The 16,817-nt window shown below is 34.9% G+C and overlaps 1 long non-coding RNA gene across 1 annotated transcript in view; it reads right to left on the bottom strand.

Annotated features, from left to right (window-relative positions):
- Positions 1-16,817, bottom strand: part of LOC139357772 (uncharacterized) — a 179,256-nt gene that overhangs the window by 93,347 nt on the left and 69,092 nt on the right. The gene's annotated exons all lie outside the window — the stretch shown is intronic.

Below are 16,817 nucleotides of genomic sequence, written 5' to 3'. Positions count from 1 at the left end.
CTAGTATTGTGAAAAATGCTTATATGAAATATGGGGAGATTTCTTCTCTGATTGTTCCCCATCATTGATGTGCAATTGAATTTTCAAGTAGAATTTACAAAATATTTAGTTTCTTTAAACAAATATTTTTTATATTCTACCATAAACTCTATTTTTACATTTTAAAAAATTATCAATTTGCTAAATTACTATGATGTCCCCCCATCCCTTGTCACAACCAAAAAACAGCCACATTAAAGTACAAACACCTACTAGTGTGCCATTACTACACCCAGTGGAGGGCAATCACCTTAGAGGTGAACTGGTAAGGGTGTCAGTTACACTCCTACTTCAAGGGAGCCTGTGGTCATTCTTATATCCTCATTCCTCATACCTTTGAAAATGCGAGTATTTTAGGTCTAAAGATGAAAATTCATCCTCAGTGCAGTCAAGTTAGCATCCGCTAACCTCCTTGCATTCAGTTAATATTTTTAGGCCAGGGGATTTATTTTCCTTTCTTGAAAACTTAGTCATGCAGTGAAGAGAATGTTTTGCTGTTTATTCATTTTTTCAAATGTATTGCTCTGGAAGTGCCTACAGATTATCTAGTCTGTCTTCATGTTAAAATGAAGTACCCCTCTCAGAATTAATCTTTTCTATACCTGTGTGCTTCCTCTCAAGGCTACACTCCGTGTTCCCCAAAGGACTGCAATGTCCAGCCAAGCGGTGTCTACTCTATAGACACTCATTTAATCCCATACTTTGTATGATATTTTGGGAAGGATGGGTCTAAAACATATTTATATGGAACAATGTATCACAGTGAAAAGAGTTTAAACTGAATGATGAACAAGCTGATCTTCTAATTCAGTTTTTGCTGATGTCTTGCGGTAGTTGTTAACTATATCACCTTTTCATTTTCAAATGTGTTTAAGTTTGGGTGATAAATTCTACAAACACCCTACCAAAAGAGGGCATTTTTTATTATAATTGCTTTTGTTGAATTCACTAACATACTTTATGGAAAAAAATATTTATAAGGAGCTTGATATTTTCACTTCTCTCAATAAATGGCTATTCTATAATTTCATATTTACTTATGCAATGCTTATTTCACTAGAATGAAAGACTGACAATTCAGTGTGTGAATAATGTAATTAATACTTATGCAAGAAATTATTATGGCAAAATATAACCAATTATACTTTATATTCTGTTACAAAGCAACATATTTTTAAAAATACACCTGGGTGGATTTTCAACCAAATTACACATTGGTCTGTTTTTATAAATGGATTATTTACAGACCTCTGTCCTTGGTTGAAAATTACTATAAAGAGCAGAGATAAGGCTGCCCTCTACAGAACTCAAAGCTCAGCACAGAACTCAAAGCTCAGCTAGAGTGGACTCTAGGGGGCAAATGATGAGACGATGCAACTAAAAAACATCCACTATAGTAAGACAGAGTTAGGCCATGATCAGATCTTTTGCAACTCTGGTGCTCATAATTCTAGAAATGAGATATATCAAGGTCAGTAAAGAAAAGACATGTTTTTTACCTAGCATTCAACATAAAATACTTCATCCAATACATCATATTGACATAGGACATCACAGGTCAGGAGAAGTGTGGCTCATGAAGAGAAATTGGGGAATAAATGTGTTCTATGCTCAGATGACCTTATTTGTTGATGACTTTATCTTATTCTTCAGTCAGCACAGAATAATGATACACTGACTTTGGAATGCAAACATTTCATTTCATTGGCCATTTTAAGAGCAATGATGTGCTAGAGACCAATGCTGTGCTGAATAAGAACCTGTGTCCTTCAAGTATATGGAAATGATCTCATACCTTCATTCCTTTATTGAGAATCACTGACTTTCTGCCACTTTCAGGTAAAGTGACATTTTCAGGGGTGCTGGCTACTTGATATAAAAATAACTTAGACTTCTTATGAATCTTATACCAGATCCCCTTAGAGAGAAAAGTATCATTACCATGATTTTATGGATGAATAAATTGAGCCTGAGGACAGGGGTGGTGGCTCACACACATAGTCCCAGCATTTTAGGAGGCCAAATTGGGCAGATAGCTTCAGCCGAGGAGTTCGAGACCAGCCTGGGCAACATAGCGAAATTCTGTCTCTACAAAAATAAAAATAAAATTAAAAAAGCCGTGTGGTGCAGTGTGCCTGTGGTCCCAGCTACTCAGGAGGCTGGGGTGGGAGCCCAGGAGGTGTTGGTTGCAGTGAACTACAATCATGCCACTGCACTCCAGCCTGGGTGACAGAGTGAGACTCCATCTCAAAAAAATCTTTTTTTAAATGAAGAAAAAGAAAGAAATAAGGAAAGAAAGAAGGGAGAAAGAGAGAAAGAAGGAAAGGAAGGAAGAAGCCAAGGAAGGAAAGAAGGAAGGGAGGAAGGGAGGAAGGAAGGGAGGGAAGGAGGGAGGGAGGGAGGGAGGGAGGAAGGGAGGGAGGGAGGGAAGGGAAACTGAGAGGTACAAAATAAATTTTTTGTTTACATACCCACTGAGGAAAAGCCAGTTTTCAAACCGATATTAATACAAATCCTTTGTTCATTAATTTATACCCTTTTGAATATTTTTGAGCAAGAAAGAAAAGTGATTTGTAATTCCTCAAGAAAGTTATAAGCAAAGTACCTCTGAGTGTGAATGTTCAGATTTGTTTTGCAATCTGGTCATCACCTGCAAGGACTGGGTCTGGAGTAGAAGAACGATAGTTTCCAGTCTAGTCAGATGAGAACTGTAATAAGTGGCACTTTTGGAACTACTAAAAGATTATAAAAAATGTGTAATATTTGATACCTGCAACACATATGTGGTGATTCCTGTACTGAATTGATCTATTATTTCACAGCTGAGGAACCCGAGGTACAGTGGTAATTCATTTTTTCAGAGGAAAACATTAGTTGCTGTATAAATTGAAATTTCAATGCCCATCTGTTTGCCACAGAAGTCTTTGGATTTGTCATTATTTGTAAATGCAAAAATATATTCTGAGAACTTATTCTGTATCTTACTCTAAAAATGCATCAATTAATGGATAAGAACCCTGGCCCAAATATGGCTACATGCCTTTAGGCAAAATTTCAAATATAAATAAATAAATACAATTGGCAGGAGATTGTAAATTTAAGGGCAGGGGTGGGGACAAACCCTGAGCAGAGATTGCAGCGAGTGCAGAGGCTTGCAGGCTAGAGTATACCTGACATGTTTGAAAAATAGCAGGGAGGCTAGGATTGTATTGAGTGAGAGGTCAGAGAGGAAGCACCTGCCAATTCATGCAGAGACCCGCAGTCTGTTATGATGGCTTTGTGGTCTGGTCAAAAATGGGAGACCGCTGGAAGGTTTGAGTTGACAGTGACAAGACCTGACTTATATCTTGAAAGGAATACAGTGGAAGTTCTGTTGAGAAAAGGCTAAAGTGAAGAAAAAGCAGATAGATAAGAGGGGTATATTTTATTCCAGAAATTCTATTGAGAAAGGACAGTGACCTGGACCAACGTGATAGATCACAGTGTGTGTCCACCATAACAGTGCACCTCTCAGATCTCTGACAGCCAGGAGCATTCTGAAATCCATCAGTGGGTTTCAGCTGAGGTCACATGTCCCATAGACTGCCTAGCCAATGACTGAACGTGGCAGGGATACAAAGGCAGGCTCATTTGTTGGGAGTTGAAGCAATTTTCTGATGAGTGACTGGACTTTGGCTTGAGGACTCCCAATGGCCTTGCCAAACAAACCTTAGCATTGCTCTGCAGTCAAAGTTACTTACACTCATGTTCATTAGGCAGTTAAAAATAAAGTCTGGAGTTTCAGGAAGGAATCCAGGTTGGAGACATAAGTAGAGGATGTATCATGTAGAGGCGGTATTTAATGACATGATGCTGGATGAGATAATCACAGATTTGAATTATTGAGTGTGGAATAAAAAGAGATATGAGTTCCCAAAACTATGCACTAGAGCACTCCAAAAATGTATTAATCAAAAAGAACTAGCAAAGGAAGTTAAAAGGAGTGACAATGGGACAGGACAGGAGAAAATCCGGAGAATACGGGGTACCTGGAAGCTATGAATTTATTTCCCAATTCAACATGTTGTATTGTAGAAATACACAGATTTAGAAAATACTCCAAAACAATTTCTGGCTTTGAAAACTATGAATGTCTAACTGTATGTATCTAAATAATCTTCAATACTTAACTTCGCCTACAGACAAAGCATTTTTCCTCTCACTAAGCAAAGATTCAAATCATAGCAGTGATTTCGCATGAGTGACTTAATCTCTCTAAGGTTTAGTCTCCTCATCTATATGACAGTGATAAGCAATCACTACTGAGTTTGGAGGGTTTGAAGAAAAAGTGAGCTCACGACTACAAAGGCAATTAGCTCAAAGGCAATTGTCCCCAAAGCAACACTGAATAGATATCATTAATCCCATTTTTAGGATTGAAGTTGGGTAATTCAACAAGATAATAACATAAAAGGTGGGAGAGTTAGATTAAATCCAATGTCAATGGCCCATTTATTGATGAACTTACCACACACAAACACCACACACACACACACACACAAAAGGACCTATTCTATGCCATGCAATAACTTTTGGGATATGTTCTGTGTGCTAAATTTAGACAGTAGCTGACTTCCAGTATCGTTCCAGGAAGCCTGCCGTCTGACACTTCTCATATAAATAGGCACTCATCAGTTACACTGCTTTCAAACTTGAATGTAGGAGCCACTAAAAGATTGATTAAATATACATTTGAGAAATATTTTGGCATGATACTATTTCTGTACTTTCTGAATGAGGATAAAAATCAAATGTCTTGCATTTCAATAATAAGGAAGGATCAAATAAAATTCTAGGAAACCATCCTGAGAAGGTTTGATTACAACAAAATTCTGACAGTGTGATAAATTGGGATCAACTCCTAGAAAACAGAATGGTAAAAGACTGTAACACACACATGCATCTAACATGCATGTCTGTGCCAACACAGGCATCCCACATTTGTCCGTAGCAAATACATTTACCAAACACAGCATTTTGCTGTAAGCAGGAAGTCTGCAGCATACTGATTGGGGATCTCACTTTGCTTTTGGCAAACTTCCTTTAATGCAATAATATATTCCGCCTGGGGTTGTTGTCCATGGTTCTTGGTTCTGCCCTTTAGCCTTGGTTCTGTTCTCTAGGTCATCCTTAGTTTCCTACAAAATAGGACATGTGTAGGTAGTGGATAGCCTTCCTGGACACCTTCCTGTGTAAAGACTAAGGTCTAAAGACCCTTTGTACACTTGACTGTCTCTATTCCTTTCAACTAATGCTGTTGGGGCTTTCGCTGGTACAACTTGCTTACAAACTTTGTGATAATTTTTATAAATTGTATTAAAATTTACTCCATTTAGACATAAAGCCACAATGACAAATCTCTGAGGAATTCCTTTCTCTGTTGCGATCCCTTTAGATTCTTAGAATCTCTGTTATTTAACAGGGATTGTCTGTGAGCCACATACACACGATCATTAGAAAGGCCTTTTGTCTCTAAGAAAGGGCTCCATGAGTCACCACCTTAAAACTCTGAGGTTATATAAGGGGTCTTTATAGTCACATATCAAAGCCTTAAAACAGCAATAATTTTATTTGCTTGTGTTTTTGGCAGGTCAGGAATTCCAAAGAGCTTGGCTGGGCAGTTCTTTCTTTGGAGCCTTTAACATCCCTCACTTCCTAGCAGTTGATGCTGATCTCCAGCTGAGAGCTCATCTGTGGTTCTTGCTGGTGACCTGCACGTGACTCTCTAGGACAGTGACTTCAGGTACTCAGACTTCTTACATAGCAGCGAGCCTCCTTCAGAATATCCCACGTCACCAAAGAAATCATGAAGAAATGACATGGTCTAATCTGACCTGTGCTAACAAGTTACACAGAGTAACTTTTACTTCATTCTACCGGTTACAACTGAGTCACTAAGGCTAGACCAGGATCAATCTCTCTCTAAAAAGGTGATGTTTTAGAAGAAATCTGAAAGAAGAACAGCAAAATATAGGTCAATCTGGAGGAAAAGCAACTCAGAAAGAGAGAGCGAGAGAGAAAGAAAGAACAGTACTTAGAATGTGTGTGTGCTTAAGAGGACGTCAGAGTGCAGCAGGCGGCCTGGTCTTTTAAGGTTATGTAAACTGTTGTAAACATTGTATATATTCCTGTGAGTAAGATGAAAATCAGAGGAATACTTGAGATGCAGGCATATTCTACCCAAGTTAATGTTTAAATGTGTTCCTCTCCAGCAATGAGGAAACCAGGGTCTGGGGAAACAAGAGTATATTCAGGCATATTTGTGGGTGTTTATTGCAATGATTCAGATGAGAAGTGATGATGGCTTGAATAAATTGAGTACACAGAAGGTAATTAGAATTATTCACACTCAGAATACCCTTTGAATGTAGAGTTGCTAGAATTTCTTGATGAATTAAATGTGAGGTATGAGAGAAAGAAAAGGGCTCAGAATTTTCAAAGAATTTTGGCCTAATGTCTTCCTAAATGAAAAAAAGCTGGTACTTCTTCAAATAAGTACTGTGGTTGGAAAAACTGTAGATAAAATTGAAGGAATTCTATGTTGAAGAACTTGTGGGCAAAACTGTGGATAATTCTAAGTGTATATTGTAGACACACACACACGCACACACACCCCTAGAGTAAACAATTAGAAATTCATTTAAAAGTGCAACGTTAACACTATTAAAAAATCGTCTATCTAGGGAAATTCTAATAAAATATACAGCACATTTGAAAATTACAAATTGCAAGATTCAGTTATGTAAAGATGTCACTTGCCTTTAATTTGATCTATACATTCAGTTTCAGCTTAATCTAAAGATGATTAAAGTGTGATAACAGCAAGTGAAATTAAGTTTATCATCATGGCTCCATTACGTGAAATATATAATTCTAAATTAATATGCAGAGTCACAACCAAGAATAGCAGAGACTACTAGAGATAAACAATGGTTTAGTATTTCCTCAAACCTATATCAATATTTAGTATTTCCTCAACTATATATCAACCATACATATTAAAAAACTATCTATAGTAACTGAGACAATAGTACATCAGTGAAAAGCAAGATTGAGAGGAAAATCGTACAAAAAAACAAAGCCCAGAAATAGACTCACATATTTGTAGACTCTTGACTAATAAAAGATTGGTATTGTTAAAGCAGTAGGAAAATTTGGTAGTAGATTAAAAAATTATATGTATAATCAATTATATATGTAATATTATATAATAATTGATTATATATGATTATGTAATACTATGTGCACATAATTTACATATAACATTGATATATGAAATACACATATATACACATGAATATAACCACATTTTACTACTACATATCATAAAGAAAGTGAATTCTAAATGAATTTTAGAAATCAGTGCGAAAGGGAAAACAGAAGATGTGAATACTTTCATGCCTTTGGTGGAGGAAAAGATTTCTGAAACTAGACACAAAAAGTCTTAATATAAAAGGAAAGTATTAATGAATTCAATCTTATGTAAATTGAGAATTTATATTCATCAAAAACCACTGATGTGACAAATGGCAAGTGACAAATAACAGATAATATTTGCAACCCATATAGTAATCACAAAAATTTAGACTCAGAATATATAAATACTGTAAATCTATAACATAACATTTAAATTCTATTTAATAGCAGATAATCCAATAGAATAACAGTATAGGAGACCTGAAAAGATATTTCATAAACCAGAATAAATAAAATGTAAATACAAATATCAAATAATATTCAACCTTATTACTAATCAAGAAAATTAAAATTATGTGACCAAGATAATGGCTAAAATTAGCAAATGGCTGTTCCCTTGATGAGAATGATGTAGTGAGCATCTAAATTAGCACAATCACCAGAAAAAAAAATCATTTTTTACTAAATTTGAATATGTGAACTATCAACTATGTTTCAATAGAAATATGAACACCAGTGCATTAAAAAACTGTTTTTATACTTAACTTTTAAAAATATTGGCTTTGTGCTTAGGGAAAGAAGCATTTATATGACCATTTAAGAGGGGAATTGATAAAAATATGATTTACACAATAGAATGAAAAAAAAACAAATTAAACTACTTTCAATGTAGATGGATCTGCCAAATATGTTGAATAAAAACAGTCAGAAAAATATTCATAATTAAGCTATAACTCTAGAATAAATTTACAAATTTAGAAATTAAGCTATAGCAATCTTGGGGTAAAAGGAAAGAAACAGTAAATGAGAGAAAGTAAAATGTCTCGTCTGATACTGTCGGTGCCTTATTTTTGGTGCCTTTTGGTAGTGGATACACTGCTGTTAATTTTGTGGTAATTCTTTGAGCTGACTTTTGTATTTTTGTACTATCTTTTGCTGTTATTTTGCAATATAATTTTTTCTTGTTGATGTATTTTCTTTATTATTATTATTATTCTTTTTACTTTAAAACTTCTGGGATATGTGTGCAGAATGTTCAGGTTTGTTACATAAGTATACATATGCCATGGTGGTTTGCTGCACCTATCAACCCACCAGCTAGGTTTTAAGCTCTGCATGCATTAGGTATTCGTCCTAATGCTCTCCCTCCCATTGCCCCCACCCCTACCCCCGACAGGCCCCAGTGTGTAATGTTCACCTCCCTGTGTCCATGTGTTCTCATTGTTCACTTCCCACTTACGAATGAGAACATGTGGTGTTTGGTTTTCTGTTCCTGTTTTAGTATGCTGAGAATGAAGGATTCCAGCTTCATCCATGTCCCTGCAAAGGACATGAACTCATTCTTTTTTATGGCTGCACAGTATTTCATGGTGTATGTGTGCCACATTTTCTTAATCCAGTCTATCATTTTTGGGCATTTGAGTTTGTTCCAAGTCTTTGCTATTGTAAATAGTGCTGCAATACACATACGTCTCCATGTGTCTTTATAGTAGAATGATTTATAATCCTTTGGGTATATACTCAGTAATGGGATTGCTGGGTCAGATGGTGTTGTTTCTAGTTCTAGATACTTGAGGAATCGCCACACTGTCTTCCACAATAGTTGAACTAACTTACTCTCCCACCAACAGTGTAAAAGCGTTCCAATTTCTCCACAGCCTCGCCAGCATCTATTGTTTCCGGACTTTTTAATGATTGCCATTCTAACTGGCCTGAGATGGTATCTCATTGTGGTTTTGATTTGCATTTCTCTAATGACTAGGGATGATGAGATTGTTTTTTCCTATGTTTGTTGGCTGCATGCATGTCTTCTTTTGAGAAAGGTCTCTTCATATTCTTTGCCCACTTTTTGATAGGGTTGTTTGTTTTTTTCTTGTAAATTTGTTTAAGTTCCTTCTAGATTAAGGATATTAGATATTTATCAGATGCATAGCTTGCAAAAATTTTCTTCCATTCTGTAGGCTGCCTGTTCACTCTGATGATAATTTCTTTTGCTGTGCAGAAGCTCTTTAGTTTGATTAGATCCCATTTTTCAATTTTGGCCTTTGTTGCAATTGGTTTTGGTGTTTTAGTCATGAAAACTTTGCCCATGCCTGTATCCTGAATGGTATTGCCTAGGTTTTCTTCTAGGGTTTTTATTGTTTTGGGTTTTATATTTAAGTATCTAATCCATCTTTAGTTAATTTTTGTATAAGGTGTAAGGAAGAGGTCCAGGTTCTGTTTTCTGCATATAGCTAGAAATTTTCCCAGCATGATTTTTAAAATAGAAAATCCTTTCCTCATTGCTTGTTTTTGTCAGGTTTGCTGAAGATCAGATGGTTGTGGATGTGTGGTGTTATTTCTGAAGCTTCTGTTCTGTTCCATTGGTCTATATATCTGTTCTGATACCAGTACCATGCTGTTTTCATTACTGTAGCCTTGTAGTGTAGTTTGAAATCAGGTAGCGTGATGCCTCCAGCTTTGTTCTTTTTGCTTAGGATTATCTTGGCTATATGGGCTCTTTTTTGGTTCCATATGAAATTTAAAGTAGTTTTTTTTTTTTTTTTTTTTTTTTTTTTTAATTCTGTGAAGAAAGTAGTAGCTTAATGGGGGTAACATGCAATACAAATTTTTAAAATAACAAAACCTTTTACATGGGCAAGGTACCACAATGGCCTGTTCCTTAGCTGTCTTTATTGATCTCTGTTAGGCTCTTCCCCTTTGCTCTTGGTGCTGCTATTCATACAGGCCTTCTTTATTCCCCAAGTACATACTCAAGAAAGGCTTATGCTCCCTCCAGCCACTGGGATTTCTACTTGCTGTTGACTTTCTTCATCACCTTCTTATTCTTTGGATAAAGTCAGTGGTTCCCTTTTTCAGAAAAAATTTTCTTGAACTTCATTTCTAGGTCAAACCCACATTAACCTAGTATGTAAACTTTACAAATTTTCAAAAACCATGATCCTCTAAATTTTTTCCATGTATTGTAAATGTAATTTTACATTTACTGCTATCATTATTATTATTTGATTAATGTCCTGAAATGTCTTGTTTTGAAGAACAAATGATATAAAAGCATTAAATCACCAAGAATGGTATTTGATGTCACATACACTCCTAAAAAATATCAATTATTTTTATTATTGTTTAGCATGATCTTAGAGAGGAGGATTTGCCCAAAGTGATTTGCCCAGAGTAGCTAGTTAATAACCATTAGATTCATAAATAATTATCTTTTATTTAACTGAATTTTTTTCAGTATGAAATTTTGCAAAATGTGATATGTGGAGAAAGTATACTTGAGTGTGCTAGGTATAATCCATAGGATATGATTTAACAGCCCTAGTACTTATTCAATGTATCTTCGCTTGAAGAATATCAGTACTGTATTTTCATAGAACCATTTGGCAAGAATGTAAAAATAAACAGTAAACTGAATTGATTATACTCAATTTTCAGTTCACTTGGGCTGGCTTTCTTTTCATACACACATACACACACACATACACAATTGGATATATTGGTCCCTAATTGCTATCATTTATTTAGATTACATTTTCTTTCAGGCATTCTATTGGACATTTCAAATGTGTTATTTATAACCCTCACAAAAACACAATGCAATATATAATGTTATACTTTTTATATATGGGAGTAAACTATCATCAGATAACTTAAATGGATTGCTAAAGGCCACAGAATAAGCAAATAGCTAAACCAAAATTGAAACCTAGTATATCTAGCTCTAAAGCTTGGGCTCTTTTGTATCCATCACTCTTCCTCTCAAAAAAAAATTGTGAAATTGTGATTCAATATTAACATGTAACATAATCTAGGGATATATTAAAATGCTAAATAGTATGAATCAAAGAATTGAAGGCTATAACCAAAGTGATTAAGTGATATTTAATTGATTTGCCTGCTTTTGGATTATTCTCAGGATCTCTATACAATTTAAGTTTGCATCTGTTAGGTGTGCATTTTATTTCTTTCAGTTTGTTGAGGTAGATTCTCTAAATCTAAACGGCAAGTGTATTTATATTTCACTTTACATTCCTTAGTATTTTAAGATAGGTTATCTGAATAACTCCAAATTGCAATTCATATAAGTTATCACAAGGTCCTGTTCCCTTTGTCAGTGAATAACATAGGAAATATTTTTTTGATATTAAAATGAAACACACAGAATAAATGACCTTCCTTCCCTCCCTCCCTCCCTCCATCCTTCCCTTCGCTTCCCTTCCCTTCCTTCCTTCCTTGTTTCCTCCCTACCTCCCTCTCTCCTTCCCTCCCTCCCTCTCCCCCCCCCCCCCCCGCCACTTTCTCCCTTCATTTTTTATTTTCTTTCCTCTTCAGCTGCTGGATGTTATTTCTTCACTTAATATCTGGAATTGCCACAGGCTTCTTTCTACCATTAATAAGTGACATTTAGGAGAATATTTGGAAAATGGAAAGCCAAACAATAAGAACAGCCCAAGTATTGATAATTTCATGAACTCACCCAATTAACCAGTCGTGGAACTGCTCTACCTCTGAAATTGTTGAAATGAGACACATTAAGTCATTATTTCAATTATAGACCTTTGCGTGTTGAATTCTTTTATCTGCTGCAAAAGTATCCTAAGTAATGCTTCCTTGCTTCTTCCTGAGAAAGGCAAAAATTTCTCAGGGATGACAAATGAAACTTTACTGATTCGACAATAGTTAATAGTTGCACTTTCTAGGTGGCTTATACACTTGGCTGAATAGATTGCCTACCCAATAGCTAGGAAGATGAAATGACTTTCCTTGAGGCCGAAAAATGATATCAAAGACATTATCACCTACTAGGACATTTTTTGTGGCCTTCATTTTTTCTCAGCAGCAAATGGTGAAAAATCTTTTCTGAAGGAGATAATCATGGTAAAAATGGATTGCAATTCCAGTGTTTAAACTGTCCAATGATTTGTACAAAAAAATGGTAGCAAATTGGTCCCTCTTCTCAGTAGTTTCAGGAGGGCTAAGTTTCAAATAGCTCTGTTATGATGGGCTTAATACATATTTGATTCAGGGCACCTATGAGAAAAAAACACACTTTAGGTCAAATATTTATATTAAGCCCCCAAAGAGTTCAAAGTGTCCAAAAATATATTTTGCATAGTGATATATTTTAAGATTACTGGCTTTTAGTCTAGTTTTTCCCACTTAATAACAAGTGATTATCCTTTTGATCCTCAGTACTTGCTTATATAATATGAGGACTTTTCTAATTCACCTGAGAGTTCTTCATGCCTTTCCAACAGTGTTGCATCATTTGACATTTTCTGCTTTAATACTGTAGTTATATTTTAAATAACCATATCTTGCCAAATAATGGTTTCTATGTTAATACTTTTTTGAAACCTCCAAAAATTTTAACATATATTTTGCTGCCATTAAAACTTCTTAATCATAACTTGAAAAAGTCATTTTACATGCTTACAAAAATTTTTATGTAGCACAAACATTCAGTTGGTATGTGATGGAGTATTGGTCCTTACAGATTTTTTTTTTTTTCTTAAGAGATACTCTTCTTTATATTTCTCCTTTTCCTCTCTCTCTCCTGTTTTGTGCTATGGAACTTAGCTGCTGTCAGTTATGAATAGTTACTGTTATAATTAACAAGCATCAGTATGTTTTGGGCTGTTTCTCATTTACATGAAATGAAAAAACAAGTCATGTGGCTAAGTAAAAGCATGTAAAATTGCATTTTTAAAAAGCAGACATTTCTTAAAAAGATAAAAAAGTGCAGCAGAAGCTCTGTAGACATCTCTCTGGCATGCTGCCTGCTGCTTGGCCTTATGGTCAGCTGTGTGATCTTAGGGTTAGTTTCTGGAGCTTTCTCTTACAAATCATTACGAGTTTGTGTTTGGGGGCTCAGCAAATATTTCTTGGAACAGGCTAGCAATAATATTTCTCAAGCTGTGCTATTTTTATTATTATCATTTAAAAATACATTAAGCTTGTCATTTAAAATATTTGTAAGTATACAATGCAGTAGTGTTAAGTTACATAAACCTTGATGTGCAACAGATCTCTAGAACTTTTTCATCTTGCAAAATTGAAATTCTATACCCATTGAACAGCAACTCTCCATTTTCCCCATCCCCTGCCAACCACCATTCTTATCTCTCTGAGTTTGACTACTTCAAATGCCTCATATAATTGGAATGATGCAGTATAATGACTGGCTTATTTTACTTAACATTTTTTATGACTGCCTTATTTTACTTAACATTATGTCCTTAACGTTCATTCACACTGTAGCCTATAAGAGGATTTTTTCTTTATTTGAGGTTGAATAATATTCCACTGTATGTGTTCCCCACATTTTTTTATCCATCTGTCACAGACATTCAGGTCCCACATCTTTGCTATTGTGAATAATGCTACAATGAACATTAGTATACCAACATTTCTTAGAGATACTGTTTTCGATTCTATTGTATATATACCCAGACATGGGATTGTTCAATCATATGGTAATTCTATTTCTAATTTTTAATTTTTTTAAGGATCTCCATACTGTTTTCCATACCTAGGCACCATGTTACAAGCCCACCAATGGTACCCAAGGGTTTCAATATCTTGACATTCTTGTCAACACTTGTTATTATCTATTTTTTTTAATAGTAGCCATCCTAATGGGTGTGAGGTGTATATATTTAAGATGTTAACTCTTCTTTAAAAGTCTGGCAAAATTTTCCAGGAAAGCCACTTGGTACTGGGTTCTCCTTTGCTAGTAATCTTTTGATTGCCGATTCAGTAAGCTTGCTAGTTATAAGTCTACTCGTATTTTCTTATTTCTTAAAAATTCAGTCATAGTATGTTGTATGTTCCTAGGAACTTATCCATTTCTTTTGGTTCTCCAATTTCTTGATGTATAATTGCTCATAGAAGTCACTTATATTGCTTTTCATTTATATAGCATCAGTTGTGACGTTTCCTCTTTCTTTTATGGTTTTGTTCTTTGTTCTTTTTTCTTTTTCAGTGTAGATAAAGTTTAATCAATTTTGTTGATCTTTAAAATTTAACTCTTAAGTTTGTTGGGTTTTTTTGCATTGTTTTTCTATTCCTCATTTTACTTCATTTTAGTTTTAATCCTTATAATTATTTTCATCTGCTATTTTTGGTTTTAGTTTGTTTTACTTTTCTGGTTTCTTCATATGCATAGACAGTTGACTTGAAATCTTTCTGCTTTTTTAGTGTAAGCATTATGGCTATAAACTTTCCTGTCACTATGGTTTTTGCCGCAACGCATATGTTTTGGTACTTCTATTTGTCTCAAAATATTTTCTAATTTTCATTATGACTTTATGTTTGACCCGTATTTCTTCAAAAATGTGCTGTGGCTAAGCATTATGGCTACTACCTGTAATCCCAACACTTCTGGAGGCCAAGGTGGAAGGATCACTTTAGGTCAAGAGTTCAAGACCAGCCTGCACAACAATGAGAGACCGTGGAGATTTCTCAGACCTTTCCTGAGGATGCGTCTTCTCTGGGCTCACGTGTGCAATTTCCCAAGTAGAGAAATTTACCACTGTCTTTTTAAGAAGCTAATAAAAAAATCCCTCCCTATGGTGTCTGTCTGGAGTATTGCAGGTTCTCTGCTGCTGTAACAAATCACCAAGCTCTCCTTTGTTCTAAGCAGCCCAAAGTATGCTGATTCTCCATCAATACTCTGAGTCAGGCAAGACAGAAACCAATTTCTCTGGCAGCCCTTCACAAATTGAGAATATTGGATGTACATTCCACTTTTCTCTTTCCCTTTCAAACAATACATCACAAGTTGAACATTTTCTCCCAATTACACTGAGCGGTGCCAGCTTCAGGGAAAGCTTACCATAGGTAAAATGCAATGCCTTTCTTTAAGCTATTCCATTTGCTTTGTGCTCACCTGGTAGACTATGACTTCTTGTCTAATTTTTGCAGTTCTCATTAAAGCATTTTTAGATCATATATTATTTTTAGGTCAGTGTCTCTGTAAAACAATGAGGTCCAGAGCTTCTTATTCCACCATCTTGCAGACATCATTCTGTCCTCAAGCAATATTCTCATCATTAGAAACTCAATGCAGATAAGTCTATTCAAACAAAAAGTTAGCATAATTTCATTCTAAATTTTAACATTTGTTCAATTAATACTAATATCATCTGTTTGGGGATTGAAAGAAACAAGTAAATAGTACTTTTTGTTTCTCCTTAAATTCAGAATTATTTGCAAAATATACAGTGCAGTCAAGCATATTGAAATATAACTTTAGATATAATAGAAAAGTAAGCTTTTCAGTAATTCATCCTTAAAATGACTTGCTCACCCAGGTTGAGCAACAGTTTTCTCAAAGGGGAAAAGTACTACACAATTTACTGTGAAAACTAGAAAACATTTAAGAATGTAGAGAAAACAAAAAATATTTAAAAACTGTACATGTTATTGATTTAAGTATACTAGTAGATCTGCATAATAATTCCATTTAAAAGCCACTCTAATAAGTAAAATATCATATAGAAATATAAAGATATAGAGACATGCGTACCTTAAATGAAGAAGTTTAAAATATCATAGTGAATATGTAAACATAAAACATCAAAATAAACTGGGCATGGTGGTTCATGCCTGTAATCCTCAGGACTTTGGGAGGCTGAGGTGGGTGGATCCCCTGAGGTCAGGAATTTGAGACCAGCCTGGCCAACATGGTGAAAACTTGCCAATACTAAAAATACAAAAATTAGCTGGGCATGGTGGTGGGCACCTGTAATCCCAGGTACTTTGGAGGCTGAGGCAGGAGAATCACTTGAACCTGGGAGGCGAAGGTTGCAGTGAGCCGAGATCTTGCCTCTGCACTCCAGCCTGGGTGACAAGAGCAAAACTCTGTCTCAAAAAAAAAAAGAAAAGAAAAAGAAAATAATGCAATATATATTCATATATTTATAATCAATTTCATGTCTATATTTGTTTCTAATACCATGTCACTGTTGCACTATTTTCTGAAAAACATGTTTTATCATGTTATTAATTTTAATGAGTTTAAGAATGAACCAGAAATCTTCTGCAAGGTTTAATTTATGGCGACAGATTACTAAATTTTGTGATATCTTCTATTGACTGTCTTATGTAGACCTCAATTAAAAAAATCATTTTATCTCTGCACTTGCTGAGATACCTGAAAAAATGAGGGCAAATTTTGATGAAGGGTGAGTACTTTCATTTCTGCTTTTATTCATATAGACATTTTATTAATAACAGTTTTATAAAGTATTTGTCTTCATTCTAAAAGACATTTTGCAAGAAAACCCATATCAAATATTCTTTATTTGTGTATTATT

This window comes from Macaca nemestrina, chromosome 13, assembly GCF_043159975.1.
Source record: "Macaca nemestrina isolate mMacNem1 chromosome 13, mMacNem.hap1, whole genome shotgun sequence".
NCBI classification, from domain to species: domain Eukaryota; kingdom Metazoa; phylum Chordata; class Mammalia; order Primates; family Cercopithecidae; genus Macaca; species Macaca nemestrina.
The sequence above is the reverse complement of the archived record's forward strand: the minus strand, read 5'-3'. Positions and strand labels throughout refer to the sequence as shown.